Source organism: Varanus komodoensis, unplaced genomic scaffold (genome assembly GCF_004798865.1).
Source record: "Varanus komodoensis strain SLA01 unplaced genomic scaffold, ASM479886v1 scaffold38, whole genome shotgun sequence".
In the NCBI taxonomy this organism is placed as follows: domain Eukaryota; kingdom Metazoa; phylum Chordata; class Lepidosauria; order Squamata; family Varanidae; genus Varanus; species Varanus komodoensis.
In genome coordinates this window covers 573,861-600,928 of record NW_025335909.1, presented here as the reverse complement: position 1 = coordinate 600,928, position 27,068 = coordinate 573,861, and the positions used below count along the sequence as shown (strand labels likewise).

At 49.3% G+C, this 27,068-nt stretch overlaps 1 protein-coding gene across 12 annotated transcripts in view; it reads right to left on the bottom strand.

Annotated features, from left to right (window-relative positions):
* The window catches only part of HIC2 (HIC ZBTB transcriptional repressor 2), a 110,063-nt gene that overhangs the window by 13,534 nt on the left and 69,461 nt on the right, over positions 1–27,068 (bottom strand). For 8 of the 12 annotated variants that reach the window (XM_044440772.1, XM_044440773.1, XM_044440775.1 and 5 more), the window contains 2 exons: positions 23,892–23,940; positions 8,429–8,573 (listed from right to left, as the gene is read on the bottom strand). The gene's annotated coding sequence lies outside the window, so the exon portion shown is untranslated. The remainder of the gene's footprint in view (positions 1–8,428; positions 8,574–23,891; positions 23,941–27,068) is intronic. The other 4 variants (XM_044440782.1, XM_044440781.1, XM_044440780.1 and 1 more) reach the window with 2 other exon arrangements.

The window sequence follows — 27,068 nt, the reverse complement described above, 5'->3', positions numbered from 1 at the left end:
TCTAAGGGTTTTGATCTCTTGTAATTGCCCAGAGCACTTTGGCTGTTGGGCCACAAAAAAATTTTAATAAGCGAAATGAAACGAAACTGACAATCATTAGAAAGCAACTTAACTGACAGAACACCAAAGAAACAATAATTCCGCCATTAACAGACAGAGCTTTAAAAACCCTGAACAGAATACAGTCACAGCAGGGAGCGGGGAAATAAAAACTGCAGCACAAGCCAAAACCGTGCCTCCCACTGCATCCCAATCAGCCAGTTTACTCCTGAACAGGTTACTGCTTGCAATTTGCCGAGAGTCTGATCTCTAGTCACTTCCACGGAGGGAGCAAACTCATGTCACCTGGTCTGTGGAGGAAGGCCAATTTGCTTCCCTCTTCGCACTGTGGTAAGGCCCCCCGTCTTAACACTCGGCATCCAACCAGGACCCTGGCAAAGGTGAAGAATGAAAATCCAGAGCAGAACACACTGGCCCTGTTAATTCAGCTCCAACCATAAGCCTTTCCATCCCTTCTCATCCGTCCTCTCTACTCTCTGGTCCCAAACTCTGTACAAAAACAAAGCAAAACACTTCGATATCCACTTTGAAAGAAGCATTCAATGCTTCACCCAAAGCTGGGCATGTTTCCATGCTTGTTACTTGCACTGGCGGGGCGGGGGGGGGGGTTAAGATTTACACCAAGGTACTTCCCCTGGTTTTCACTTATGAAATTTTTTAGACATAAATGACATCCGAAGAGGTGCAAGAACCATGAACCAGTTGTTCTGTTGCTGGGATGACAAGGATGGGTACGGGCTCTGGTGTGGTATCAAAAGGCACGCAGGAGACGCAGGCGAAGCACTGAAGGCTCTTGAGGTGGGCAGCCACCCGTCCCACTGCTGAATGCGTGAGCACGGGTGGGAGAAGCAACGAGAGAATGGAGGAGCCCCCTCCCAGGCTGTCTCTGCTCAGGATAAAACTCTAACATGCCGAGAGAGAGGCTAGGCTGCTGCATCCAATGAGGCATGAGCAAGATACCGGCAGAGCGAAAAGCAACAGAGAAACAGACGAGCACAATGCTGCCAGACACTCTTGCTGTGCAGAGCAGGCAGTTTCCCCCATCAGTTTCCACAAGCAAAGAATCGCAGAATGGTCGAGCTGGAAGGGGCCACGAAGGCCATCAGGTCCAGCCGCTGCTGTTGCAGGACACCAGTTTACACCATCCCACTCAGAGGGCCGCCCAGTTTCCCCTTGACTGTCTCTAGTGAGGGAGAGCCCAGCACCTCTCCAGGCAGCTGGTTCCACTGTTGCATTTCCCTCTGACAGGAGTGGGGAAACGTTTCCCGTTAGCTATCCTGAACCTGGGTTGTTGCAACTTGAGCTGATTATTCTGTGTCCTACACTCTGGCATCAGCAAGAAGAGATCTTGACTTTCCCCTTTGTGATATCCTTTGAGGTACTTCTAGAGGGATATCATGTCCACCCCCCCACCCCCCAGTCTTCTCTTCTCAAGGCTGAACATACCCAGTTCCCTCAGTCCCTCCTCACAGGGCGGTGTTTCCAAACCCTGGAGCATTTCTGTTGCCCTCCTCACTCCCCTTCTTAACAATATTCGGTTAGTAACTATACTGTTATTCGGCTGTTTCTTCTCTTGTCAAAACAGCATGAAACAAAACAAAACCAAAGGGAGATATCCAAAGGCTGGGGTTTGTAGATGAGCAAAAAGGGTCTTATTCCACCCCCCTCCAAAAAAAAAACCCTAAGGGACAACACCTCCAAAACCTCCCAGTCAGGACTGAACAAGTTCTATGGCCACAGAATACCGACTGTCTCTTGGGGCGGATGGGGATAGTGCAGGGCTTAGAAATAATGACAAGCCAAGATTTTCAACAACTATTCTGGCTTTGTCCTTATGTGTGGAGCAAGTCAGTCTTAACAGGTGTTTCCTCCTGTGAGAGAGAAGGCAGGGGAGAGGGAAGGTGGGAGAGAAAAGGTCTCTTCTAAGAGGAGCAGCTGTAACCCTCCCCTGCCCACATGCACACTCAACAGCAAATGCAAGGAAAATATACTTTTCGATTTAGAACAGCTTTCTTTCCATGCAAATCCGACGTAGACGCCTACAGCAGAGACATCTCGGTGGTTTTATTCGTTTATCAGCTATCCCTACTTTCTTCCTCTTGCAAGGAACCCGAGGTGGCTCGTACGGTCCCTTTCCTTCCTGTTTTACCCTCACCACAACCCGCTTCGGGAGAGAGGACGCCACACCAGACGGACCACCGCTCCACCGCCCTGATCCAAGAGGGCCTCCTCTGCATCCTGCAAGATCACGGCACTCTTAGGAAAAGCTGGTGCCTCTCCCAGGCCCTGATTGGCAGCAAAGGCGAAGTAATTAACAGAACAGACAAGCCAGCAGAAGCATCGGGAGCTTGTGCTGACGCTGCTAGAACAAAAGGGAGTTCTTCTGCAAGCACAGGCAAAACACCGGACCTCAAGGCAGAGCTGGAAAATGCTGGACTATGAAGATTGCAGCGGAGCAGAGAGGCCGGGTGTGGCGACGAGGTGCGGGCACTTGTGCAAGGTGTTTTCCTCCATGCAATTGCACCCTGGAGTTAAACCATATCTATCTGTCGGATGTTTTTCTACCATACCATGGAAGGCTTGTTGGACATAAGCATGGACAAAACCGCGACACATACGGCGCTTGGAAAGGCACCACGGAAAGGAGAGGCAGTTGCAAAAGCAGCTGGCGAGTGTGGACGGAGCTGCAGCAAAGAACAGGGTCTCTGAGAACCAAGGGGGAGCTTCTGGCTCGTTCTGGGGTTCTCCAGGGTTGCAGAAACCCTCACTAAGGATGGAGGAGGGGCGGCCTTCGACGAGCAACATGGCCTTGGGGGAGAATTTCAAAGATCTGCCACTGTTGTGCCCCCCTCCCGCAGCATCTGCTGCCCACCTGCCCCCTGTGGAGCTGATCTGCTGCCCAGCAAATACGCCAAAGTCCTCCAGAAGGCCCCTGTCTCAATCTGAGGTCCTTCTGCATTGCCCGCACTTTGTCAATGGCGGTAAACACTCGTGAAAACACGTCTGAAGCACCAGAAACAAGTAATATACTTTCCGAGAGCAAGCAGAGCAATTTTCCCAATCCAAATTGCCCCAAGTTTTAGCGCACCGATTACCTGGCCCGGTTGCTAAAGTGGAGCAGGTGCACTAAGTAGGACGGGTGCTGCTCTGCTTTCTAAGCTTTGCATGAACTCCGTGAGTGCGCAGCGCCTTGGTGCAGCTTTCACTTGCACTGTACCCCTTGCCGGCCTACCCTACCTGCGCACACACCTTGATACCACGCAGGACTTTTGCAAAAGCAAAGCGAGTTAGTGCCTGGGTGGGCCTTGCTTTGGGTGTGGTGCGTTTTGTCGTCGTGCAGGGAGTGCACCGATTGACTGCAGCAGAAAAGACAGTCTGACGTGAGAGTTGTTGGCTTTTGTGCTGCTATTGAGGCACACCTGTGCAAGGGAAGAAAAACAAAGGGGCTGAACACCCCCGTTCCAGCCCTGGATTTCTTTTGCCCTGTTTGGGTTAAACAGCCCCCGTCAAACAGGAAACCTATGTGAGTTCACAGGTCCCTTCCAGCAGGTTTCGCCAACATGTGCACAGGGGACAGAAACCATGAGCACAGCTTTCCTCACACAACAGGCAACGCACACAGGAAAATGGCGCTCGCTGCACCAAAATTCAAGTGAAGTGGAAAGGCAAGCAGAACAAACACAGAGGGCACTCAAAGAGCAGGACAGCACTGGGGAAGACAGCCCTGGGGAGTCCTCGGGCAAGCTGCCCTCAGTTGGTTGACCTTTCCCCAAACCTTCAGCACCAGCTGCTGTTGCTCCACAAGCTCCTTCTCCCCCGGCTATTGCTGGCTGGACAGGCAGAGTCAGTGGGTCAGCTTTCTGGAGATCTTCTGTGCCCCGTTCTGAGCACTACCATGGTTCTGGCCAGCGCAAGAGGCAGGCTGGAATTTGGAACCAAAGCGCAGCTCCAGGGAGCTCCTGGCAGTGCCCCTGTTGGTGTACGTCCTCGCCAGGTCTCCTGCCATCCCCACCTTTGACACTGGCCCCAGTAAGAAACAGAGTGCTGCAGATGGGCCCAGTGCCTGACCCTAAACATTGGCAGTGGCTTTATAGCAAGGACAGGGTGTCAGTCCTAGTATTCTGGCTTGCAGGACCTCTCCAGGGTCTTGGGCAGGGAAGGATCATTCTGATCATTGCTCCCCCATGGATGAAATCAGAGATGCCAAGGATCAACTTGGGACCTTCCGTACATTGAGCTTGGGCTTTATGGTCAGACCCATAACTGTGGGGGTTTTCTGGGGGGTGGGGGTAGAGTGGTCTCTGAGTGCAAAATGCCTCTTATAGAAGTGATTCCAGGAAACTTTCTCAGCCAAGGAGAGGAGCAAAATTGCTTTAATATGCATACCCCCGCCCCCCAAATACCCCAAGATTATGGGCAATTTCGGGGCAACCACCTAACCCCTGGGAGGAACTGACTGAGGGATCAAACACTGCAAGACGGAGCAGAATAGCAGGAGTGCCAAGGGAAGGGAGCACCTTGATTCAGATGGATAAGTAGCACTGTGGGGCCAGAGAGAGCTGCTGAACCTCCCGCCTTGCAGACCACAGATGGGGGCTCAGGGGCACTCGCAGGACGAGCGAAGCCCGGCAGCAACATCCATTTTAAGAGGCAGGGGGGAGGGCGGGGGAGAGAGGGAACCTAACGCGGCAGCGGCCGCCGCTGTGCGATTTGCTGACTCAAGGAGAAAACACCGAGCCCGCGATTTCTGTGCCAAATTGGTTTGGCTCTGCTTGCCATTCCTTGCACCCTCTCCTCGTGCTCTTGGAACAAAGGCTTGTGTTGCGTTCACTACAGTGCCCAGAAGATTTGAAGGACCGAGGCAGAACGTGCCCAAGGAAAAGTGTGCGTGAGATTCTGGGACTGGGGCATTTCCAAAGTGACACGCCGAAGGCCAGCAACTGATGTTGCCACTCTAAAAAGTGTCCCTTTGTGGACTCATCTATGTGAAACACCACAATCACTGCCCCCTCCCTGCTCAGAAATCTGACAGCGCCTTCCCCAAGAAGCCTTGGGTCCAGAAGGGTTTGCACGGCAAAAATCTTTCCCTCTCACTCCTTTTGGGACTAAGTGCTACTCAGTTACAGGTAATGTTCATCTGTAGATGTCATCAAGGTGGGTGAGGGACCTTCTGGTGGCCAGGTGTATTAATTATTTCAGTTCTGAAGATTTAACTAGCCTTCCTCTTCTCCACCCAAACTGCAGTTCCGTGTTTTACAGCAGTATCCACGGAATGTTAGAACAACGCTACTACGAACACGTGCGAAGTTGCTTTTTACGCCAACTTAAATCTTAGCATCCTTGTGAGTACAGGTGTGAACAGCCGGAAGCCTGCGTCACCTGCCCTTCTCTGGATAGTCATTCTGGGGCCCTGGGCACAGGCCCCGAGGTCCACCCATGCTGTGCTGCTGCTCAGCACATCCACACAATGACAGAATGTGGAGAGCTTGTGCAAGCACCCCGCGGCCCTAGGAAAGGGCGCCCCAAAGAGGAGACCTACAATATGGTGTAGGGTGAGCTGGAATCATCTCAAGCCGGGGCTGTTCTCCTGCCACACCACCCACCATGCAAAACAAATGCATGAGCCCAAACCCCAAAGACCTTGCCACATCATGGTCTTCGTTAAGGATCTCAGTAAAGGAAACGGAAAGCAAGCCAAAGGGTTTAGCTTACCATGTTCCTTGCAGTGCTGGCTTTCTGCTTGCAGGGGGGTTTTGGGCAAGGAGGACTGAGAAAACACGTCCCCTCCACATGCCCGCCATTCTGTCCCTTCTGAACATTTCTCACCTCATCTAGCAACGCGTGTAAGGACCAATTCTTGACATGCAATCAAGAATTTATTTTCAACTCTAGTGTAAAGGCGCATGGCCCCAATTCAGGTTGGGAGCACTATATACCAGGAGGGGAGGATTAAAACTGCATTTGAGTTTTTGCTAAAATCCCTTCCAGTGGCAGGGTGGGAGTTGAAAGAAGAAAGAAAACCTTAACTGACACAAGTGGAGTTTTTCCTTTTTCCAAAACCCGCCCATGCAATGGTGAGGGGGAATTAGGGGGGAAAAATGAGAGGCAGGTTAAATTCCAAATCAGGGCCACAGACACTGATTTTAGAATAGTTAGACTGACCTCAGCTATATTGCATCTGATTAATTTAACATGCAGTTTTGCCTGAAACCGGCTCTAAAAGAGATCCAGTGTGATGCAGTGGTCAGAGCAATTTGAGTTTCAGTCCCCACTCACTGGGTGACTCCAGGCCAGTCACAGACTCTCACCCTACCTCACAGGGTTGTTGTTGAGGATAAAACGGAAAGGAGGAGAACTTTGCAAGTCGCTTGACTTCCATCCAAGAGGAATAAAGTCGGGGTATAAATGCAATGTAGTAGCCGCAGTAACAATACAAAATTCAAGGGATGAAAGCACAGACAAGACGCCAGAGATAGGGTGCTTTCTGGGGTATTCCTGGGAAGGTTTGGAAGAGAGAAAGAGCAGAATTTCAAGGGGCATGGAAACAAATGCATCGATGCAGGAAGTAAAAAACCCACGACATTTCAAGCAATGAGCTCTTCAAGCTGAGAACTTTTCTCGCAACATCTTCGAACAGCATTTTAGATTATGCACATCTTTTTAAAAGCTGCTCAGGAAAAGCAGCCCTTGATTTGGCTGGAACTCTTTCCATTCGGGGAGGCGTTCGGTGTGACACTTCCTTCATTTTCCCTGCCAACAACCCCTGCCTTCACAGCTGCTCTTTCTGGAGCGGTGCGGGTGTGGGGAGATGGAAGGATTTTGGTGGAAAAGTGGCAGTGGATGGGAAGGGATGAAGAACTCCTTCCGTGCACACTGCCATCTCAAATCCAGTCTGCATGGGGGAGAAAAAGCAGCAGCCCCATTTAAACACACTGTTAAAAATGTGTCTGCTTAACGTTCCCGTGCAATTTGGCTCTCCGATGACTGGATCAGCTACCATGTGGTTCGACGGCTCTCTTGGAGCTGGTCATGCGAGAAATTGCAGCAAGACTGTCCCTCGGTGAGGAACCAATTGCTCAAAATGCGCTTGGATTAAACACATGGAGATAGGTAACCCACAACTCTTTCTGTTTCAAGTCCCTGGCTGGCGAGCTGGAAGGAATGCTGACTTCTCACAGATGGCCAAAACAGAGTAGAGATGCAGAGGTCTGGGCAACAAAACCAAACCCTGATACTTTTTTGGTTTTGGCTGGGGAGGAGAAATTTGGTTTTCCTCCAGTTCCTTGGTGGGGGGGGGGGGATTTCCTGACCACATTTTCCAGTTCCTTCCTCCCACATCTCCATGGGGTTATGTCCAAGCTTAATCTAGCAATGAGTTGTACACCCATCTGGTATCATTCACGAGCAGTCCTCCTATCAGGAGAACGCAGAGTCAGATTGGGATCTGCTGGGAAGCTGGTGCTTGATTTGCAGTCGATCAGTGTGAAATCCCAACTCACAGGTGTTTCATAACTGCCACCATGTACGCTTTCCTGGCCTTCCCTAAATTAGACTGCTGCAATGAAGGAAAGCTTGCCGAACAGCAACCAGAAGAGAATTTCTGCATGGAGGGGGCAGAGAGCTTGGGGCAAGTTCTGGAAACAAGCAGCTGGGTTTAGCATATGCTCAGGCACACCCTGGTCTTTATTATGCCCCCACCCCTGCACTTCTTGCAGGTCCTGCAACAATGAAGTCTGCCTTCTCTTCCTCTAGAGCAGAGGATGAACCTGCCCCCCCCCGCTCCATGGCCACGCCTCCTTTTCTCGGCCACACCCCTTTTCTCAGCCACATCCCTGCCCCTTGACTAATCGTTCAGTATTTTTCCTTCTTTCGCAGTCCCTGCCCCTTCCAAAAGGTAGCAACACCTGCCCGAAGCTTGAAGCCAAAATGGCATCCTAGTTTGCCCCACCCCTTTTGCTGTAGGCCCCGCCCACCACTGGGATGCAGCCCCTGCAAGCTTCTGCAAAATGGGAGTTTGGCCCTCGGGCTGAAAGAAATTTCCCACCCCTGCTGTGGAGCCCTAGGAGAGCAAGCCAACGTCCAGGAAGGCTACCTCATCAAAGGAGCGACTATCCAGATGCAGACCCCAGGGTAGCTCTGGGGAGAGAGAACACAACCAAAGAGCTCGACGAAGCTTCGGATCTTGGCTCAGGGGAAGCAGACACATGCCGACACAAGCAAGAGGAGAGAAGGAACGACAGACACCCGCGAAGCAGCAGCAAAACCAACTGGTGCCAAAGCTGCATCGAAGCGGGGGCGGGGAGGGAGGGGGTGGCCCGGCTGCAGGGGCAGGAAGAACGCAGGTGAACTCCGCTCTGTTGCTGCTTACCATGCCAGGTACACTGGGCTAAAGGCACCTCCATCCCGTGCTGCCCGACGGGCCAGGTACACCCCATGATGTTCCATTGAAATCACAACAGCCTTCAATGGACCGTGGTTTCTAAAGATGCAGAGTGAAGAACCAGCAGGGATCACTGTTAAATGCAATTAAAAAATTGCAATCAAAATCGAAACATCCATTTAAAAAAGAAAAGGAAAAGAGGAGAGAGAGAGAGCGAGAGAGAGGGGGGAGGAGGAGGAGGAGGGGGAGGGAGGGAGGGAGGGAGATACAAAAAAACCCCAGCCAAATGTTGCTGCAGAATTAGCAAACCCCTCTTGAGCTCTGGGGAAGGGGAATGAGCAGGGTGTGGGAGCTTATCCCCACGTTTCATCGTTGCTTCCAAGGAAGGAGACCTCAAAAAGGCAAAATGGAGCTATGGGGTACGGGAAGGTCATTCAAGGCGGCCACCTGGACACCTCCGTGGACGGGCTGCCACGGTGTTCTGTCATCTTCAGTCTTGTGGGGCTGAATCCTGGGCATGTTTAGGCCAGAACAACTCTTCTAAGCCCCACTATCCCCTGTCCAAACACAGGGAGGGGTGCACCCGTCTCTGCAGAACAAGCCTTTTCAATATCAACCATCACCATGTTTCCATTATTTGCTGCCTCAACACCCCGTCCCCAGGTGTCCCCCACTTCCTGGCTTTAATTCTATACAAGAGACTCCTTTTCCCGGGAAAGTTTCCCTCCAGCTTTTTTCAAGGATCAAAACAAAACCCTCACTTATGAAACTTCCTTGGAGATACTGAAGAAGTATCGACTCAGTCCCAACTAAGCTCTATAGAAGTTTTTCACAACTGGGGTCCATCCAGATGTTTTGGTCTATAACATTCAGCATGGTCAACCGGGGCTTGCTATCCTAAACATCGAAAAAGATCTAGACGGGCGCAGGCTGATCGACAGGCGAAGTCTTTCAAGAAACCAAGGTGTACATTCTTTGGCCGGTCTCTCTTTCACACACAGGTCCTTTGTGAACTCCTTTCCCCCAGCAGAGGAACCTGTGTCCCTCCGGATGTTTTGGTCTGATGATCCTTCTTCATCGGGGCTGTAGGGAGCTGTAGGCTAATAAATCTGGAAAGCCACACGTTGCCCAGCTCTTGAACTTTCCACTTCTCAACATGTAGAGACCTTCCCCACCCCAGAATCCTTCACATGATGGAAATTCACACAACAGTGAGCTTCCATAGAGAAGCTTCTCCACCTGCAGAGATCCAGAAGAACATGGCAGGAGCATTTAGTCACTGGAATCCGTAGACCCCAAACAAAGGTTTAGCTCTGCAGTGAAAACCCCTGGCCAGAAGCCTTCAGCACTATAGGATGGTAGGTTCTACTGAGCAGTAACGAAACCCTGGATGAGATTTTTTACACTTAAGATTCCTTTTAGCAAGACTGCTGAATGAAAGGAGGAGAAGCCCACGATGAAGCTAAATTTAAAACCAACACCCCTCCCTGAGTTTCTGCAATTATATATTCATGCAGGGTGCGATTCTATGCGTGTTTAGACAGGAAAGGGAAAGCCCTACAACGCCGAGCATACCCCAGACGGCTCTGCAGGGCCTTTTCGTCTCCCGGCGTGCATAGCGCTGCCTGGCCTAGAGGCTGTGCTCAGAGCAATCGGTGCCTTTGGTGATGAGGGGAAAGGAGATGTTAAGAAATTAACAGAAACCGAAATTAAGCATTTTGGAGAATGACAGGGAAACTTCGGGGCGTCTGATCAGCAGCAATTTCCCCTGGAGGGCACACAGTGACACTTTCCCAGAAGGAATGCTCCTCTACCCCTCTTGGACATAAAAGGACCGCCTGCAAGGCCAACGCCAACAAAGGAAGCTCTCGCCCTGCACAGTGACTCTCTCCCTGGCCACTCAGAAGTGAGCCCCACCGAGCTCAAATAGGCTAAATGCAGGGTGGAGAACTGCCCAAGCATGCCCGTTCTGGAAGTTAATTAGACACTGGACATATGCAAGTTAGCAGAGACCAGTCGACTGAAGCTTTGTTCCCGACAGCCCTGACTTAGAATTCAGAAACAGATTTAATCCTATTCTCAGAGGCCTGGATCAGGATAAAGGGTCCTTATCCCACTCCATGTGGTCATTGGCTCAGCAGGATGTCCGGGTTATCAGCAACAACCGCACCATCCAAGGACCGTTTGCAGCGTAGAATGCGGTTGCCACCGCTGCTTTTAATTTCCTTCCTCCCCGCTCCAACGTAGCTAACTTCATATACACCTCAGACTCCTCCCAGTGCATTGGCCACCTGATCAAAAGGGCTATGATCCATCAAAGCAGAGTCCAGAATAAAAGTGTTAGATCCAGCTTACATGCGTTGAAATCTCAAGAGTCTGAGACTGAAATGCTGTTTGATTCATACGTCGCCTTTTTCTTACCAAGAACCCAATGCAGCTCACATCATTCTCCTCCTCCCATCTCATCAACAACCCGGCAAGGTAGCTTAGGCTGAGCGCCTGGCCCAACGCCACCCAGCTGACTCCGTGGCTGAGCACCTGAGAGCCAGTCCATGCTCTTAACTACTATACCACACTGGCTCCCTCATGACGCTGTTGAATCATGGGTTGTTACATTAAACTATGCTTTGTCTGTGAGCTGCTAACCATGACAAACCAAGTGTATAAAAACAAGCCATGGGGTCTCTTCTCCTTCTCTGGGGTCCTTTTTTGAGACTCTGACTTGGTTTTCACATAATACGCATACCAATGGTTTATTTAATTCATGGGTTGTTGAATGCCAGGTGGTCGTGCTGAGCAAGTCTAAGCGTGCTAACAAACCATGGTCTGTTAATGTGGAAGTCATGGTTTGTGGTTAGGCTGGGAACTCTGAATGGCTTAAAACATGAGTTGTCGTTATGTTCGAACACAGAGATGTGGGCTATTTGGGGAGACTACAGATTCAGTGGGCAAGAGTGGATTAAAAAGAACTATCAGTTCTTCATGTCAGTATGTTGGGCATAGAGGGAGTGAATGGGCAAAGCAGGAAGGAAACAAACAACCCAAGGATTATAAAAACACATCACAGTTTGTTTGATCATCTGCCAAAGAAGCATAGGTTAAATAAGCCAACAGTTTGTGTCATGTGAACAGCAGGTCTCTTTGCTCGCTCGCTCTTGTGCTTTTCCTCCCTTACTTCCAAAACTCTGACAACACTGAACGCAGCAGCAGAAAAGGGCTACTTAATGGACATCAAGGAGGAGAAAGCGCTGGAAAACTGTACTAGGTAAACATGGCACAAGATCGCCAGGCTTGAGATGACTAGTTAGACTCATAAAACCTGTGCAAAGTCAACAAATAGTGTTTTTATTGGACTTTTTGTGCAACAATCACCTACTTGCCAAAACCAAACACCGGCATCACACTCTCAGTAGGTCAGAGTTTAAGAAAAATCTTGCCTTCAGCGTCTTTTCTCTCCCCGGTTTAGGAGCTCCCCCAAAGCTTCAATATAATAATCCAAAAGCAGAGGTTCATATTCACCTATTTGGGGGGGGGGGTGGAATCACCAGCTGAAAAAAAAAAAAAGCTGGAAATTGGTCCTGTGTTTTTTCCCACAAGGTTATAGAATTCACTTTAATATGCAAGCCTCTGGAAGGGGTGGGAAGACTATTTGAACCCAAGAGCTGCATTTAATTTTGGAAAAATGCTCAAGGACCACAGGACACTCGTGGGAGTGGCTGAACGCAAAAGATGGTGCCAGAAAGAGGGGGCAGTCCTGGATTTAGCCCTAGGCGGGGTTGCCCAGGACCTTAATGCAGGATGGAAATGTTGTTGAGCCATTCGAGAACCACGACCACACTGGTATCGGATTTAATAAATGGTCCAGTGGGAGACTGCCAGAGATGCTGAACGCAGGTGCCTTTGACTTCAAAAGAGAAAACTTCTCAGAAATGGGGGAACTGGTAATGAAGAAGCTGAAGAAGGGACTCAAGAAGTTTAAGTTGCATCAAAGCGCTTTGAGATTACTCAAAAACATGGTAATAGAGGCATACCCAATATTCATACCACAAATGAGAAAAGGGAGTACAAAGTCTGGGAAATCAACAACATGGTTAATTCATAGAGTCAAGGAAGCGATTCGGGAGGAGAAAACGTCCTTCAAAAACTGGAAGTCCTGCCCAAATGAGAAGAACAGACGGGACCACAAGCTTGCACAAGGGAGATGCAAGCAGGCCATCAGAGAAGCGAAGGAACGGCACATCGCTAACAACATCAAGGCTTGCAGTAAAGGATACAGCAAAAGAAAGAGCGCTAAGGAAACAGTTGGGCCATTGAATGATAATGGAATTAAAGGAGCACTCAGAGAAAGACAAAGAGATTGCAGAGAAGCCGAATGAATTATTTCTGACAGTTTTCACAGAAGAGGATGAACAGCAGATTCCAGTCCCTGAGATAATGAATTCTGGAAGGGAATCTGTGGAATTAGGGCAGATAATACTGGCAAAAGATGCGATGTTCAACCTTACCGACAAACTGAAAGTCAGCAAGTCACCCAGTCCAGAACTCAAGCACGAAAGCCTTCCTACCAACATTTTTAATATGTCTCTAAAATCAGCTCTTGTACAGAGGACTGGAGAATGGCTGGTGCAACACCAATTTTTAAAAAGGGATCTGGGGGAATCTGGGAAATCCCAGGCCAGTTAGCTTAACATTTGTTCTGGGTAACCTTCTAAAAAGCATAATTAAAGACAGAATAAATCACACGGAGGGAGAAGTCCTACTGGAAAAAAAATCAGCATGGCTTCCACAAGGGGAGCCCTTGCTTTATCAACCTTTGGGGCTCTTTGAGAATGTCAATTAGCACATAAACAAGGGTGATCCAGTAGACACGGTTTGTCTGGACTTCCAAAAAGGCTTTTGACAAAGTTGCTCACCAAGGCTCCTGAGCAACCTAGGAAGCCCTGGAATAAAAGGGAGGGGGGTCCTCTTACGGATTGCTAACTGGTTAATGATCAGAAGACAGAGGGTGGGAATGGCAATTTCTCCCACTCAAGAGAGGTCTCCAGTGGAGCCCTGTAGGGGTTTGTATCGGGACCAAACCTTTCATAAACTACCACAAACTATCTGGAATTAGGAGTGAGTAGTGAAGTCGCCCAAGTCTGCTGATGGCAGTAAACTTTTTAGGGTGGTTAAAACCAAGAGAGATTATGAGGAACTCCAAAAAGGATCTTTCCAAGCTGGGAGAAAGGGCATCAAAATGACAAATACGTTTCAATATAAGCAAATGTAAAGTAATGCATGTTGGGGCAACTAATCCCAACTCCACATTGATGGCATCTGAGCTAGCAGTGATGGATTAAGAAGGGGATCTTGGGGAAGTAGTGGACAGCGCAGTGAAAATGTCAGCCAGCGTGCAGCTGCTATGAAAAACCCAATTTCTAGGCAAGGCATAGTTAGGAATGGAGCAGAAATTAGAACTGCCGAAATCTCACTTCTCTCATACAAATCTTCTCTTCCTGCGACTCTGCAACTGCACTTGGAATCTCGTGCTTAGTTCTGGTTGCCTTACCCAAAAAAGGGCACTGCTGAATTGGAAAAAGTACAGAGAAAGGCAACTGGGACTATTCGGCTTAGAAAAAGGTGGGGAAGGGGACACATGATAGAGGTGTTTAAAATAATGCAAGGCGTGGAGAACGTAGAGAGGGAGACATTTACCTAGCTTTCTCTAACGCTTGAACCCAGGGTCATCCCATGAGCCTGACTGGTGGGAGGTTCAGACTGGATAAAAGCAAGGACTTCTTCATGCAGCACATACTACAGAATTTGCTGCCATGGGAAGTGGTGACGGCCGGCAGCGCAGATGGCTTTAAAAGGTGAATGGACGCGGAGGAGGCAGCTCTCTGTGGCTACTATCTTTGCTGGCCTTGGGCTCCCTCCTTCACCAGGGGTGGCCTGCCTGCATGCACCAGTCTCTGGAGAGCTTGGGCAGGAGGAGGGCTTGCACCCATCCTGCTGGTGTGATCCTGTGGGCAGCTGGCTTGCCACCGATCTGGACTAGATGGACCTGCGGGCTAATCCAGCAGGGCTGAACAGACCCAAGGCCCACCCGGTCCAGCTTTCTGTTCAGACAGTGATCAAGCATAGGATCCCACCAGCAGGACAGAAATAAAGCGGCACTCTCCCCGCCCAAGCAATCTACACAGTGGAAGGAACATGTCAGGGCTAGCAGCCACTGGCCGCCTTTTCCTCCATCGTCTGGGCCAGTCACTGCCTCCCACTACTTCACCGGGTTTGCAGAGGAAGGAAGGAGGAAAGGTACAACACGATACTACTGACAACCATATCACCTGTATATCCCACCGCTTCCCCTCTTGGAAGGCACCCGAGGCAGGTTACCTGGTCTTCCGTCTCTCCTCCATCTTATCCTTTTCATCCTCCTTCACAGTCATGCACCAGGTGACTCCAGGTGCCGGCGAGGGCAGGTGCAGAGTTCAGGAGCAATTTCGACAGGAAGGATCTCCCCCCACCCCACCCAGTGGCACATTCGGGGCTTTGGTCAAGCCAACGGGCAGGCCAAACAGGTTTGCCTGCTAGCACAAAGCAGGAAGAGGGCTGAGGATGGCATTTAGTGACTAGGAAGGAATTTAGGAGTTGACTTTTTAGGACTTTCTTAGTTCCATAATCTCAATAAACACAGGCTAAGCAGCTTATATGAAACTGATTAATTACTGCATTGCAAGCTTCCCCCCCACCCCACACACTTTTTTTTAAAGCAGGAGTTACCCATTCCCCAAGGAATTGTAGTGGTAATGCAGAGCTGAGCAAACAGAAACCGTGGCTGCGGTCTGCTGCAGTCGGGTTGGGTGCGGCAAGAGCGTAGACACAACATGATAAAAACAGCCATGCCATACAAATATAAATCGGGAATGTGCAGGCTGAAGACGTCCGAATGGAGTAAAAACTCACATACACTAATAAAGGCACCTAAGGAGCCCTTCATATAAGAGGAGTCCGTCTCTCCACTTCACTCCCTCACTGTTTCACACAGAAGCGTAAGCCAACAACTTTTCAAAATACTGTGCAAAAGCATCTCGACCTTCTCAAGAAGATGTCACAACTCAAGGGATAACGTTATGGCAAGGCTGGTACCTCAGCTCCTCGGCAAAGTCCCTGCTTTGTGTGCAGAAGGTCCCAATCCCTGGCCTCTCCAGGAAGGCTTCTACCTGACACCCTGGAAAGCCGTTGCTGCTAGCCAGGGCCAGCAGAACTGAGCTAGACAGACCAGGAGTTGACTCTGTAGCAGGCAGATTCCCCATGTCTCTTACAAATGCAAGAGCAACCCTGAGGAGTGAGGCCCCAGAAGGTCTGTCTAGACCAGCACTGATCCTGCTTTATATGGGGGCAGGCTGGATATTGTTGGGGCATGAAAAAATCTGGTTCCCAGCACCTCCATTCAGCGCTGGGAGAGATTTCTGCCTGAGGCCCATCAGAAACAACCCATAATGCTGAGCTAAAGACCAGGAGCTGGCTTGACAGAAGGTAGCCACTTTCCCTGGACTTAAGCCAACAGCCACGACTAGGCTTTACCTCCAAGAATTTGTCAAGTGCCCTTTTCAAATCAGTAGCCACTATGACAACTCGTGGCCAGGAATTCCATTCCTTGGTCCATGTGAATTCGTCTCCCCCTTTTTCCTTCCCATTTCATGCACGTCGGCCCATCCGCGATGAAGCCACTGCTCTGAGCGATTGCCCGATCTCCCCGGCCCCTTTTCCCAGTGGAAAGGACTCCTGGTTTCAGCTCTCCGACCCATTTCAGTGAGCAAACCACCCAAGCCGGGGCCCTCCAGAGGTTTTGAACTTCAACTCCCATAAGTCTCAGCCAGCACGGCCAAAGGTCAGGGATGCTAGGAATCAAGTCCCAAACATCTGGAGGGCAGCTGCTCACACATTCCTTCACATTCAGAACTGTTCCCTCCGCTGAAATGAACCGGGGCCGCTGCCCACACGAGCTTCTTACGCAGGTCAATGGCCTCGTAATGGCGGGAGAGCCAGAAGTACGAGGCCAACCTTATACAGGGAAGGTACACACCTGTGCAAGCAGAACTGGAACCTGACAACTTGACTCCATGGATACAGGACGAGCGGATTTCCCCCACAACGGTCCCTTATTGTTGCTATTTTCATTTTCTTCCATCCAGACTCCCTGACAAGTAACCGGAGCATTTCAGCCACCACAAAAAAAAAAAAAAACCCTTGAGGAGTATCTGGGGGAAGGAGGGTGGAAAGAAACCTCCCCTCGCAGCCCAAGTTTTCCACCTGCAAAGGGGGAGGAGAACGTTGGGACGGCGCTTTTGCTCGGCGCTTTGGAGGAACATACAGGATGGGCAAGAAAAACACGCCACCCAAAGAGCAACCCCTTTTCGCTTCCCCAATAGCCCCTTCCATCCCTTAGGCATCTAATAGCCGTAACCAAACAGGTGTGCCCCTTTAAATACACTGAGAAGTGCACTTGTGTTCTGTAGACACCATTCAAAGGATTAGGTTAGTACCAAGGCGCACCAGCTGTAGGCCACCCCAGAGGAGTATCTGGTAACTGTCCTCAAAAGGGAAGCTATTTTCAAAAGGACACACTGCACCCCCGGCCTATGACCTTAAGAGAATGTTTTAAGCAAAGAACATTTGTGCTGCATAAGTGCGCAAGAATGCGCAGAGTCCTCACTCCCTGGAGGGAGCAAATGGCTTGGCACACAGGCTCGCATGGGGCGACGGTGGGGCAGGATGTGAAAAGGAAGCATTTATGGCAAAAAGTCACATCACATGGCGCTAGGGAGCTGTCTGCAAGAGCTCATTGTGCCAAGAGGGTTTTTTTCCCAGATGGAATCGGGAGGCCGCAGGGGCTGCAAATCGGTTTGCGTCAAGCAAAGACAGAAATGTGCTTGGGTCAGGCAAGGAAGATGAGCGACCGAGTCAGCTTTCTGCAGATGTTTGGGGTGGATAAGTGGCATGCTATCTGAGGCTGATGGGAGCTGGTGCCCCAACATCTGGATTGAGAAAGTCCTCATTACATGACGCCTGGCATCGGCCGGTGCCCCTATTCAGAAGGAAATGTGGATCAAAATGGATGGCTCTGGATTTGTGGCATCAAAGATCCTGAGACTGGGAGAAAAGTAGGAATCGGCACACAAACTGGAGGAAGAAAAATCTGGCTCAGCGATACGGGGTGTGATGTGAGAAGGAAACATCACTGAGAGCACAGCTGCCAAAACGAATATTTGGGAAAGGAAAACGAGAACGAGAGAGGCACACTAACACAGTGCCAAATGGAAGGGTCTTGTGGGTGAGCAAAAAGGTGTGTGAGGAATCCATTTGGAGAGGTGCTGTGGAAATCCATTAGATTTCCCCAGTTCAGTCCCTGCTCACATCTGGTTTAGCGGCTGCAACTGGCAAAGACTCGCTGTCGTGCCAGTCGACTTCATGGACTTTTGCCTACAAGATGGGCTACAATTTGCATTTTGTTTTGAAACTGCCAGTGGAATTTATGGAAACCATCACTGGAAAAACACATTGTTTTAGCAGAATTTGTGCACTCCACACATTGTGCTCAGCCGTGGTGCTTTGCTTGGGCAGTTTTGGGTAACAATGGCCATTTTGGAACAAAATGGCACCAGGAAAATATGTGGGTTACTGGGTTTTGCACTAATCTCATTAATCAGTATGTTCTCCAGGTGCCGTTTTGTGCCAAACAGGCCCCTTTGGCACCAAAACGGTACCTGGAAAGCGCACGTTCTGAGAGATTTGCACAAATCTTGCCAAGCCACGGGCTTTTCGTTGCTGTTTATACAAAAACAGCACCCAGCAAACACAGGGCTCATGGAATTCTACGTTCTATTGAAGCCATGAGTTTTCCTGGTGCCAGTTTCCAGAAATCCCATTCACCGTGTAACAAAAAGATGCGAAATTGTGGTCCATGAAAAAACTCAGCTTGGCTCCCTTCTGATCCATAAGCTCAGAAGTAGGCAAGAAAACATCAGAGTGCAATCACAGGCTGTTTCTTTCTTTCGGTGAACTCCTAGTGCCAAGTGTGGAAGCCTGGAGTTTGCACACTTCTTATAAATATTTCTCAGGTGCCAGTTTGTTGAATGAAAAGCCTGGAAGATGAAATAAAGAGAGCCAGTGTGGTGTCGTGGTGAAGAGCGTGGGACTGGGACTCAGGCGATCTGGGTTCTAGTCCCCGCTCAGCCATGGAGCCAACTGGGTGACTTTGGGCCAGCCACAGACTCTCAGCCCAACCTACCTCACAGGGCTGTTGTTGTGGGGATAAGATGGAGGAGGAGAATGATGTAAGCTGCCTCGAGCCCTTTGTAGGAAAAGGCAGGATATAAATAGAAAAATAAATAAATAAATAAATCAGCAAATAACGTTAACCAGAAAGGTGTGTGTTCTGAAAATGCTGCTGCTGCCGCCACCACTGAATAATGATGATGATGATGGTGATGATAATAATAATATTAATAATAATTATTATTATTTCTGGGAGGTTTACACAATCCCTAAAAACAAATGATAGCGATCAGAAAAAACAGTAAAAGATTTTAAACAACTAAAAACAGATGATAAAAGCAAGAAATACAAAGAATAATAAAAAGAGTGACTCCGTAACACCTGGTGTTCTTCCTAAGGCCCCTGGGTGGCTGATTAAGTTCTTAAAAAGGGGGCTGTCTTAACCTGGTGCCCAAAAGATGACAGATTTGGCACCAGCTGAACTGCAGTGGGGAGAGTATTTCATGGATGGGGCCACCTCTGAGAAGGCCCTTCCCCTTGGTGCCACCCGCTGTACCTCCCTCTGTGCTGGCACTCAGAGAAAGACCTCAGAGATTGAGTGTAGTGTCCAAGTATCTCAAAACTGGAAATCCCTGGGAAAGAGACGTGAGGCACCAAGGAGAATGAAAGGAACTAGAAAGCACACTTGCTACAGAAAGAATCCAACCAGTGGGACATTCGCTTCCACAGTGGCTGTGTCCTGCTGGAATATGCTCACGAAAGCACTCGTGAAGATGAAGAAACACAGGCAGGCGCGGCGAGCCAAAACAGACCTGCAATCCATCACGCACCTTGCCAGATGGCAGCGCTCTGCAAAATCTCAGTCTGTCCCAGAAGGTCTGTATGCCTTAAGTTCCGCTGCAAGCCGGCCCTCTCCAAACCTATCTAGTGCCCTCCAGATGTGCTGGCCTGCACCTCTGGCCAGCAGGACCCGTGGACTGTTGCTCCAACACATCTTGGAGTGGGGGAAAGTTGTGCTCCGCTGTGCTTTGACACCAGAGCAAGTTTGTAGGATTGCAGCCTGCCACAATTGGAAAAGTTCGGTGCACCAGAACTGACCTGCTTTGCCGCACCTGCACTTAAGATACGGGGCAGCAGCCTGGACACTCATCTCCCCGGCAGACGTCCACTGGATTGATTGCACAGCTTTCCTCGCCATATTCTGAGAACCACAGTTCTTTGAGGGTCGTAAGCACAGGCTTTTCACCACTGAGATGCTGCGTGGTGGAAAAGCAACACCCACCGTGCCCACGGAGAACTGGACACTTGAATTCCTGCCAAGTACAGGCTCCGAGCCCTTCTAGACATTTTCTATCTCTATGGGATAGCTACGGACCTTTCCGAAGATCCCTCAGATTGGCCACGACTTTGCTTTCACTGCCACCACCAACAGAAAACATCAAAGCATTCCCAAAACGAACAGATCCTACTGTGGTTTGTGCCTCTAGCCTTTGGGGAAGGAAAGGCATGAGTTTGCTTACCTGACCCATAATCAGCTGCTAATTAAATCTTCCATGGTAAGGCTTCAGAGAAGAGAAACAGTCCCACATGAAGAGGCAAAACCATCTTGTGAGCAGCGAAGGAGCTGCTCTGGGTCCTGGAGGGTTCCTCCCCATGGTTTATGGATCCAAGGAGTATCGTACAACGACATACCCACAAAAAGTGTGGGGGAAGGGGAAGGAGCCAACCAGTGACATGGGATTTTTCCATTCTGTGTAAGCACTCAAAATCAAGAGTGAGAAACGGTCCCATCTTGCGTTTCCTTTCCTCAGCCAAAAGGGTCAGAGGAAGGTTATGGGAAAATATGAAACATGTTGTCTCTTGGACAGAAAGATGTAACACATGCTCAGTGCAGGAAATGCACAGGAAAGAGCCCGAGAGGACGGGAGCGTGCTGCCCAAAACATTCCCATGGAAACCAACCCTAAATAATATCTGGCTATGGATTTCACAGATGTGCTCATCACCTGAATCGCTGACTCCTTTCAACAACTCAGAACGCTCTCTCTTTCTGCTCTCCCCCCAAACTAAGCCTTTTCACTGCCTGCAAATGCTCTTCACAGAGGAAGGGAAGGCGGAAAAGGGTTTGGACCTTAGGTTGGCACTGCCAACAAGGAATATCCAGTGTGAATTGAAGGATGCAAAGGCACCAGTTGGAGCTCGTACTCGCCGGAGGTAGCACGGGCCAGAGGAGCAGAGACTCAACCGCTTAGCGCAGGCATGGGCAACACGTGGCCCTCCAGAGTTTTGGGGCTTGCAACTCCCAAGATCCCTCACCCCTGGTATCCTTGCTAGGGTTGCTGGGAATTGCAGGTCAAAACTATGGCAGGGCACAGATTCCCCACCCTTGAGGGAGCCCGGTGTGCAGCCTTCTCCAACATGGGGGGGGGGTGCAGTCTAAGACACTTGGGGAGGGACTAAAGGTGAGGAATTCTGGGAAATGCCACTGCAATCCCACATTTTCCAATTGCTTCCTCGTCTGTTTAGCCTTCATGATTACCTTTATATGCATTCCACAAGACTTATTTTTATGGCTTTTTGTAAGCTGTCCTGAACCAGGATGGTGAATTCAAACACATATTAAATAGCAATAATATTTAATAACCATTCCTATATATAATTCTTCCAAAAAACATCTTAAAACAGGAAAGGAACCCAGGGTATCTGGAGCAAGAAATGCACATCCCTCAAAGAACTAAATTTAACACTGTAAAATCGTTTTTCCTCTTCAAGGTACCAGAAGAATCTTTTAGTTGTATAAGGCTAACATGTTAGAAATCAGTCCAATGAGGACTTTTCCTCACCCGAAAAGGGTCTTCAAAGAACACTGATAAATCAACAAGTTGTCTTAATGATCTGTAGTGCTGAGATTATACAGTGAACGCTGATGAATTTTTCATTCTCACAAGGTTGACATTTTATTTGGCTGTTCAGGGCTAAGAAAGGGGGGGAAAGATGGAGAGTGTGAGAGGTAGAGAGAGGGGAGCTGGGGATTATGGGAATTGCAGGCTGACACATCTGGAGAGCATCAGGTTGGGAAGGGAAAGCTAAGATAGCAGGTGGGGAACTAATGCAGAAAAACAGTCCTATCCAAATGGAAAAAAATGCCTCTCCCAAGAAGGTACCAGCCACCTACAGATTTCCATTATGAAACTAATTCTTAAAAAAAAAATCTTTTTAAATCTGGCACAGAATTAAGCTGAGGATACATTTTTAAGTATGAAAATTAACCTTCTTGTTCACTGATTGACTCCTTTCCTAATCATTCAGAAGCACTGCACTTCCCCTTGCTGGACCTCAGAACTGGGAGCCCAGGCTAGTGCACTGGGGCTTTCCAGGTGGCCCAGTCTCCTCCCCCGACCACAGATGGTTTCCTGGCTTCCCAGCTTTGGTGCAGGTGCTCTCCACACTCGAAATGCTGCTCATATGGTCCAGTTTCTGCCAGAGCGAGAGCTTTCAGCTAAAATGCACCATCTCGGTATGTCTGTTCCATCTCCCTTGCCTTGGGGCCTGTTCACCCCTGGAATGCTGTTCCCGCCCAAGCAGAATTTGGCCCAGGGAATGAAAAAGGAGCCCCTCTTAGTTAAGGTGGAGAACCTAAGAGCCGTAACTCCTTTTGCTCATTGTCTAGGATAAAAACCTGTCACTTCCAAGGGCCTGGATCTTGCTCTGTCTAGGCAGCAAACCCAAAGCAAAGGGATGCAAGGTGGGCTCAGCTTATGGAGACCCATCTTGGACAAAAAGGAAGCTTTGCCGGTGCAGGGAACTGCTGTTTGGAAGGAGCCACTGGGACCGACCCCCTGCTTGGTGCAGGAATCCAGCTGAAAGCATCCCTGGCAGTCTTTGCATGAGCATCTCCAGCAAAGGAAAGCTCACCCCGTCACAGGGCGCTGTTTCCACGGCAGGACTGCTCCAATGGTTAGGAGCAGTTTTCTGATGTCCCGCAGAAATCCATCCTCCTGTTGCTCCAGCCTGTTATTGGGTGTCCTACGGCCTTGGATGGCACAGAACAGGCTGCAGTATTTTTCTCTGCGATATCCTTTTGTGTGCCTGGAAGACTCTTCCACAGCCTTTCTTCCCACCTAATCTTCCTTCCCAAGGCCAAACAGGAGCATTTCTTCACGGGGAACCCCCCACCCACGGCATCGATCGCCCTGGTCGGCACCAGGTGTGCTTATGTGATGCTCTTTTGCACCTTGCCCGTCTTCCTCTTGCAAGGAACCCAAGGCGGCCTGCAAGGCTCTTTTCTCCTCAGAACAACGACCCTGTGAGGCAGGTGAGGCTGAGAGTCAGTGACCGTCCCAAAGCCACCCAGGGAGTGTCACAGCCGAGTGGGAACTAGACCCAAGCTCCCAAATCGCAATCCAACACTCGCCTGGCCTGGCCACACTGGCGCTCTGCTCTCTCTGCTGGGCTGGTGGAATGCTGGGATGGATATCTAGCAAAAATATTGGGGGAACCTGCTAGAGCCCACCCAAGCAGAGGAACCACTGCTGTCCCCCCAAAATACACCATGAGCCCCTTCTCTTTTTGCCCATTCACCTGCCCCTCTCGAGCACACAGCCGGGGACAAGAAGAGCATTGCTCTCTTCGTGGCTTCCTCTCTCTCCTTCTGAGCAGGGGTGCAGGTCAGGCCCAGAGGAAAGTGAAAACTGATAAACAGTGGTGACAGTAAGCTGGGGAAAGGGCAGGCATGCCCAGCCAGCCAGCCAAAGACCACGGTAGCTTCTGTTCTCTCTCAGCAAGCACCAACAACTCACTGGTTGGATCTTTGCTGCAGCATTTCCGCAACCCCCTGCAGCCTCTCCAATGGGATGCCGTCTGGATGCAAAGGACCGTCCCGCCCAGATCCTGGGAGCTGGGCCTGGAACACCCAAAGGGTGCCTGACTGGGGAAGGCAGCCCCCATAGGTACATGCAGAGAATTCACAGGAGTGATATCCCCACCCCACCCCCAGAAAAGCAAAAAGCAGCAAATTAACTCCTCTGGAATCGCTGCCATGCCTGATTTCCTACTTCGGCAGGATGAAATCCTCATTCCACTCAAACGCCTGTGCTGAGAAACGAAATACAACACAACAAGACACAGCCTTATCCCAGGGGAGACTGGGAAGTAATTTCTAAGCTCAAGTGAGTAACTCATTAGTTTCTTACCTCAGCTACCAACAGGGGGTATTCGCCCTGGGGCAACATGCAACATTACCTGTAGGAAAGAGAGAGAGACATTAATTTTCTGTGGGCTTTACTCAGGAGTAAACACCATGAAAAAGCAAAAGTTTGGCACTCTTCATTCTCCTAAAGTGGGAGCAGGGTCCCATCTAGCCCACCAGATGGCAGACTACAACTCCAATCATCCCCAACCAGTGGCCATGCTGGCTAGGGTTCATGGGAACTGAAATCCAGCCACTTTTGGAAGGCCACAGCTATTCATGAACACCGGGAAAGCAAGATCAATGGGGAGAAAAACAACTGCTTGGCGATATTCCGTGTGCTAGGAACACGGCGTGTTCTCTCTCCGTGTAAGAAAACTTGTCTTTGCTGAAACACAGCTCATCCCAGGTCCACAGGTCTTCTTCCTCTCAGGTGGCAATGCCCACAGCCCTCAGACCTGATATAGGACACCGACGGTGCTCGCTTTTGGTTCAGCCAGCCCATTTGGGGAGGGGGTGGAGGTGGAGACGGCAAAGGAGTCCGAGAACAGGATGTCATCCCCAGTCAAACACAGTTCAAGCTTGATGTGTTAGCACGCAACATGCTGTGCCTGGATAAATAAAAAGAATGTGGCAGCTGGGGGAAGATGCACTGGGGAGACGGGAAAGATTAACTGCTTCGGAATGCTTTCGGACCCTACCTGTTTTAAATTAAGGCCCAGGGATCTCCCCCCACCCACCTTAAATCCTTGACAAACACGGATTGTTGGCACAGCTAGCATGTTGAAACCTAGTTTCGCTGACATGCCCCGAGCCTTCAGACGCAAACATGGAGCACCCCCTCCTTTCAAGAATGATAGCGAACCGTGTGGCATCTTCTCCCACACCCAGCCTTGAGAAGCACACGAAATTCACACAATGCACGATTATTTTATACCCTGAAAAAAGATTTCTGCTACCTCTCTCGGGATTCTTTCTGTCCACCTGTCATGCGCTGATTGCTCTAGGTACTGTTTCTTTGATTGACTGATTTTGTTATCGAAGCAGTAATCTATTTATTGGGTGTACTTCTAAAACGCCAAATAACCTGAGGTTTCTGGGCAGCACAGAGCTCATGAAATACATCCTGAGAATGACAAATCGGGAGGGTGCAGCATAAAACTGAAATGAAACCAGCAGCAAAGAATGAAACCGATAATTCAACAGATAAAATTGAAATAAAGCCAGTACCCAACAAAATATGAAAAAATGCTAAAATTGACAGCATGCTTTGTAAATTACCTGGGCCTAAATAAGAAGGATTTCACCAAGCACAAGAAAGACCATAACGTAAGTGCCAAGCAAGACTGAAAAGAGGGCATGCCACAAAGAGGGTGCCATGACCGAAAAGGCCCTGTCTTTAGCTACCATCTACCTCAGTTCATTTGGTAGGCACACTTGGAAGATGCCTTTGGATGATGACTTCAGGGAGGTAAATATGGATGTGGTTTGTAAACTATCAACCTCTGGAATAGGTAGAAAATTGGATTTGGATTCTGCTTTTCCTCCCTGGGGCTGATAGTGGCCCGTGCAGGGTCAGATCCTAACTGCCCAAGCTGCAAGAGAGGTTCTGATTCTTTCAAAGCTGCATGTAAGCAGTGTAATCTCAAACAGAAATATTTCTTACAATGCTCAGTGGATCTTACTCCCAGGTAAATATGATTAGGATTGCAGCTGGAATTTTTCTAGCCATTGCCCTTGTTCACACATAATGCTAACACGTGGCTCATTTAATCCATGATTTGTCTGGCAGATGATTTAACAAACCATGGTTTGTCCTCTCAATTCCTGGGTTGTTTCCTTCCTTCCTCTTTCACCCACCTCCTTCCTATACCCCAAAACCTTTTCCAGCATTGTTTTAACAGCGTGAGGAGTGGAATTTGTTTGTTTGTTTATTACTGCTGCCGCCCACTGTTTCTGAAGGCTGGTGAAACAACCTATGGTTCTAAGTTCACACATACGATCCACTCCTGATTTAAACAACTTACGTGTTCTCAACCCAACAACAAACCATGGGTTCTTTTTCTGGGTTGTTCAGGGTTAGCAAAGCATGGTTTGTTAATGCGGTCGCATTCACACTTCACAGCCACTTAAAGTTTCAACAATCCACACTATGGCATTTTGTTCCATGCAAACTGGGTCACTGAATTCCTTCAGCAGCCAAACCCAGCCTCTGTACATCTACTCAGAAGTAAGAAGGACAAGCCTCCAAAGCCAGCAGGCCTGGATCGTCCAGAAGACAGGCCACAAATCTATCAAGAGGCCTGCGCCCAGCTAGTCAAGACGACCAGCACAGCGGCGCCTTCAAGATTCAACTAGTTTATGGCAGCATTTTGAATTGTGTGAAGCAACCCCAAGCCATCTTCTTCCGCACAGAACATTTGCTACCCACATCATCTCTGAATTATCCATTAATCCCTTCCTTATTTTCTCATCACAGCCCCTGTTTCCGCCCTTCTCAGCCCTGTCAGGACTGTACCACTTTATCTTCTTTTCTATTCCTCCTTCTGTCCCGTCCCGTCCCGTCCCTTCCCTTCTTCTACTGTCAAACTTTACAATGTAAGCTTGTTGATGGTGGGGACCTATCTTTTTGCTGAGATTACAAAGTCTGCCTTAAATGGAGGGCACCCGAAAGAAGGCAAAGTTGTTAATAGGGGTCAGAGCTGCTGAAGGAAGAAATGTCCCTTGGGTAATATTCTAGAGATCTTTTCTCTAAACCAAAGGCAATCGTTTAAAACGCTGAGGCTCTTTTTCAGAGCTGATTTTCTAGACCTGAGAAGCCTGAGGGCCTCTGAGAATCAGCTGGCCCGTGCTATTTTACGTAGATCCAATGCAGAGGGAAGTGGCAAGAATGCAAACTAATGCCACTGATACTATACAATATTAGCATTTTGTATTGTTTTATTATTGTGCAATGTGCTCCTACTGGAAAAGCGCCGCTGCATGACAGCTCAAATAGACATGATGCAAAACAACTTCTTCTAAAATGGCCTAAACAAATTGTTCCCAGAAGTCCATTTCATCCATGTTCTATTCCAATTTTCTAATTTTCCAAATGTTGCAACTGAAACCCAGCTCTGAGGATTTAACCCCCCTGCCAGCACCCCCACAGAAAACATCTCAACAACTTGACATTTCAAGC